Source organism: Lolium perenne, chromosome 7, assembly GCF_019359855.2.
Source record: "Lolium perenne isolate Kyuss_39 chromosome 7, Kyuss_2.0, whole genome shotgun sequence".
NCBI lineage: Eukaryota > Viridiplantae > Streptophyta > Magnoliopsida > Poales > Poaceae > Lolium > Lolium perenne.
The window spans coordinates 104,258,850-104,263,778 of record NC_067250.2 but is presented as its reverse complement, the minus strand read 5'-3'; the positions used below and the strand labels follow the sequence as shown (position 1 = coordinate 104,263,778).

The window sequence follows — 4,929 nt, the reverse complement described above, 5'->3', positions numbered from 1 at the left end:
CCCTAACCCCCTGGGCATCTCCCTCTCTTTTGGCCCAACCCCTCTCTCTTCTCCCTCCCCTCCCCTTCCTTTCTCTGGCCGCAGCAGCCCATCCCCACCAAACCACCGGCGGCCTAACCCACCTCACCAGGCCCATACCCCTTCACTCATCCTCTCCTTGTCGTCTTTCCGAGAGAGAGAACACGCAGAGGGCGTGCTGCTTTTCCCCACCGTGGTCCTCCACCACCGCACCAATCCTCCTCCACCTGCTCCCCTCCTTTATCTCCTCTCCAAACCCTAGCTCCCTCCTCCCCCTCTTGCGCCGCCACCATCTCCTCTTCTCCTCACCCTTTTTCTCTTCTCTGTGAGCTCACGGAGGAGAAAACTCCCATAGCACCACACCATGCCGCCATGGCGCCGTTGCTTGAGGCTGCCCCTCGCCGAGCTGAGGGCACCGAAAGGTGCGCACCATCGTCCTCATCCTCCTCCTCGAAGGAATTGTCCTGGGAGGCCCTGGGACGTCGACACGCTCGCCGATTCCGTCTCCGACCGCCGGCGTTCATCTTCAAATTCCGGCCACTTCAGCGACCCCCTGAAGTCCGCACCACCACCATCCGATTCCCCATGTTCCGGCGCAACACCGAAGGCCTCTAGCTCGTCTTGGTTCGGCCTGGAACGCAAGAACCGTCCACAACCTGAGCCGTCCGCCATGGGTGACATCCTTGAGCTCCGCCTCTTTTTCCTTCATCTTGCATAGCGCCCTTGTCTCTACACGATCCGAAGCAGTGGCATAGTGGTTAGCTCCTTATTTCCTAACCATGAGATCATGTGTTCAAGTCCCAAAATCAAGCAATTAAGCCACACCTTTTTGTTGATTTTTCTCTCCAGATCCGTGGATGGGCCTTTGGCCCAGGTTCTTCTCCCGGCGCTAGAACACCATCCGACGCCAGCAGCACGCCTAGTTCCGGCCCAGAACCGAGCAGGTCCAGCCCAATTCGCCCCTCCCTTCTTTTCTCCTTTGTTTTTGCAGAAAAAGCTTAAAACTTGCAAAAATCATATCTCCCGAACTGTAACTCGAAATAAAAAGTGTTTTATATGAAAATTGATCAGAAAAACATAAGGAACATTAATATGCCATCCATACATTTGTTTGCATCTCGCATCATATCACTCGTTGATAGTTATGCATGTTCACCTCACATATATGCGGAGTATTTCGGATGCCGACTATGGTTTCCCCGCTCCGTTTAACTTTGAATTAGCTCACCCATGCCATGTTGTACCATGCTAATCAACATTTAACTTTGATGGTAGAAAATGCAACTCCAACATAATTTGTTTGTTCGGGATTCTGATCCCGCTTAAATTGGATAAGTGCATCGCATCATATGTGCTATGTCATGCATGTCATCTTGAGCATGCCGGTTCTTTATCCGTTGTTGTAAGATTTGCATCCGTTGTGTGTTCCAGCATTTGCTTCTTCCCGGATATGATCGCGAAGTGGTGCGGTGAGATACGCCAAGTTCTCCGGATGTTCCTCGGCAAGCTTTAACAGGCAAGCATTTCCCCTATACTCCTGCCCCTGCAGGAGTCGCTCACCTATTTTATTTTGCCTTCTCCCTCATGCTATCCTTAAGTTGCGTTCTTGTCACGTGTCCTTTCCACTTGTTACCTCAAGCAGCCCATATTGCCACCACCACCTCCTACAACTATTGTTTGGTTATCGAGTCTGCCCTTGCGAGTCGTAGTGCATGCTAGTGCTGTTTTATCTCGTTTCCGTTGTTGTTATCTTATGGGGTTATATGTTGGGAAGAAACATGGTTACTTTAGTTGTTGATAATTGTTTAGCGGAAGCATCGGTGGGTCAGCTGCTCGTTTTGTGACGGCTCATTTGTGTTTCCTAAATATCTTAGGACCCCGAGTTCTTGTTGTCTGTTCCGAGACTGAGCGCTCTAACCACACGTGGGTATGCTTACCGGGTCTCCCCTCGACCACTGCCGGAATCTACATCTTTGTCCAGTGGCCACAAATAGTTTCGTAACGTTTGTTTCTCCCGGGCGTGCAAGCTTGTTTCTTTGTGGTCAGATGATATGATGTTACTTTTGGGGAAGCCATGCGTGCCTTGTATCCCCGTTGTCTCTTGCACGTCCGTAGGTGCGGCACGTATTGTTAAGAGGTCATCCTTTAGTGGGCTCTGATCCTCTTAGCCGTTCTCGCAACAGCTAGGTCCGCGTCGGAGTTTCGATCGGGCTCCGAAACGGGTTAACTTAGTTAGGTGGCTTCCTGGACATTGTTGTAGTGAAGGAGAGTGCGTGTCGTGATATCCACCTGTCGTAAGTGGGTTGAGCGTGCGTGTGGGCACATTTGGGCACCCCTGCAGGGTTACAATCTTATCGATAAGCCGCGTCCGCGGTTATGGACGACTTGGAGCTGTATGACTCGACCATAGACAACTTACACATGTTGTTTCAATCATAATAACTTGTGTAGTAAGTTAGCACAACTTCAGTAATAAATGGTTAAAACTTGACAACCGTGTGAGTGCCTTTGTAAGTACCTCCTTGCGAGGGGGGAACACATCGGTTGGGTTATGTTTGCAGAGTATAGAACTGTTAGCTTATGCGCTCTCTCATCTCCTCTGATTAGACGAATGCTGTAGAGTGTCTCTATAGGTTTTTAGTCCTTGCGCGCTGCCGCTTAACCCCACCATATTGCCTATGACGTTCCTCTTGCGTCCTCTAAGTCCCCTGCGTGCCTCAAGTACAAAGGACGATTGGTTGACGAATGCTTATACGTCTTGAAGTCTTGTTAAGTACGAACCCGTACTTATTGCTGCTTCTACGGGATATAACCGGGCAGGTATAAAGATATGTTCGAGGAAGACGACGTTAGCAAGGTTACCCTTCCGGCTTGGCCTGGGCAGGGTTATGGACACCACTGGTTATCTTCAGGACTCTTAGTCCAATTTGTATCTTGTCCGTACTCAGATGTATTCGATCTTCTATATGTTTTGGATCTTTGTATTGTATATTTGTATCTTGACTCGTTGGAGTCGTTGTTGTAATATATGTATCTTGTGGGCTCTATTGTAAATCTGTTGTAATGTTACCGCTCGTGATAATTCCTCTGGCATCACGTGTGTGATTCGTCGCGCACGTCGTGTCGGAGGGCGTCTCTGGATCGATATCGTGCGGATTTCGGCGGGTTCGCTGGGATCCTCAGGGTACCGGTCCCGGGGCGTCACAAGTTGGTATCAGAGCATCAGGTTGACGGTACCCCACTAGTCCAGCCTTTAGGATAACCTGGCCAACGGTCGTTGAGTTTAGAGTGTCCAAACTATTTTCTAAAATTCGTTGGATAGTTCTGACTAGCTCTGATTTTCTCCTTACCTCCATTCTTTCTCATCTCACCTTTGCGAGTTTTGAACCTTCTCTTATCTGCTTCTCCGAGTCTTAGGTTCCGACGCGGGTTGGACAATCTTTGCCCCTCACCTATTAGGTTCGTTCTTCGGAGGATCTCGACAGCAGCGCATCATCAACAGCGGAACAATTACTTCTTGTTAGTGGTGTCGCCCGATCAGCATGGAGCAAGAATTCTTGTTAGTGGTGTCGATAAGATCAACACTTCGCTAGAAGAAGGTTCCACCTCGAGGTCGGCTGTTTGTCAACATGGTACAAGAAGAATCGATAGTTTAACCAACTCCCCCTTGGCTTGACGTGGAACCTCGGGGCGAGGTTCCTTGTTAGTGGTGTCGATTGTATCGGCCCCGGGTAGTACCCCTAATAGATTTGTCTGTTCTTTCCTTTTATGCATCATCATGGCATCATGCATCATATCAACCATGCTTTTAACAAAATAAACTTATTTTATAAACCCTAAATTATTTTATTTCTTTCTCATATGGGATATATAATAAAACCTTTCTCTCCTTTTATTTTAGCAAAAACCCCTAACCCCTGGGCCTCTCGCTCTCTTTTGGCCCAACCCCTCTCTCTCTTCTCCCTCCCCTCCCCTTCCTTTCTCTGGCCGCAGCAGCCCATCCCCACCAAACCACCGGCGGCCCAACCCACCTCACCAGGCCCATACCCCTTCACTCATCCTCTCCTTGTCATCTTTCCGAGAGAGAGAACACGCAGAGGGCGTGCTGCTTTTGCCCACTGTGGTCCTCCACCACCGCACCAATCCTCCTCCACCTGCTCCCCTCCTTTATCTCCTCTCCAAACCCTAGCTCCCTCCTCCCCCTCTTGCGCCGCCACCATCTCCTCTTCTCCTCACCCTTTTTCTCTTCTCTGTGAGCTCACGGAGGAGAAAACTCCCACAGCACCACACCATGCCGCCATGGCGCCGTTGCTTGAGGCTGCCCCTCGCCGAGCTGAGGGCACCGAAAGGTGCGCACCATCGTCCTCATCCTCCTCCTCGAAGGAATTGTCCTGGGAGGCCCTGGGACGTCGACACGCTCGTCGATTCCGTCTCCGACCGCCGGCGTTCATCTTCAAAGTCCGGCCACTTCGGCGACCCCCTGAAGTCCGCACCACCACCATCCGATTCCCCATGTTCCGGCGCAACACCGAAGGCCTCTAGCTCGTCTTGGTTCGGCCTGGAACGCAAGAACCGTCCACAACCTGAGCCGTCCGCCATGGGTGACATCCTTGAGCTCCGCCTCTTTTTCCTTCATCTTGCATAGCGCCCTTATCTCTACACGATCCGAAGCAGTGGCATAGTGGTTAGGGCATCTCCAACCGCGCGACCCAAACCGCGCCCGCGCGTCCGTTTGGGTCGAGCCGGACAAAAACGCGGCCCAGCGCGGGGACGCACCGCAAAAGCGGACGGCCGCGGTGTCCGGAACGACGCAAACCCGGCCCAAATCTGGGCTAGGTTTGCGTGGCCGCGGATGGCACGCGCCGTCCGCTCGCGTCCGCGCGCTGGTCGCCTCGTCTCCCTTGGGCCCAC

General features: G+C 51.7%; 1 long non-coding RNA gene across 1 annotated transcript; it reads left to right on the top strand.

The window, feature by feature from the left end:
- Positions 1–268: 268 nt before the first annotated feature.
- Positions 269–3,072, top strand: LOC139834126 (uncharacterized). The gene is made up of 3 exons (XR_011749501.1): positions 269–775; positions 868–962; positions 1,450–3,072. It is a non-coding gene; the product is annotated as an uncharacterized lncRNA (long non-coding RNA).
- The last annotated feature ends 1,857 nt before the right edge of the window (positions 3,073–4,929 follow it).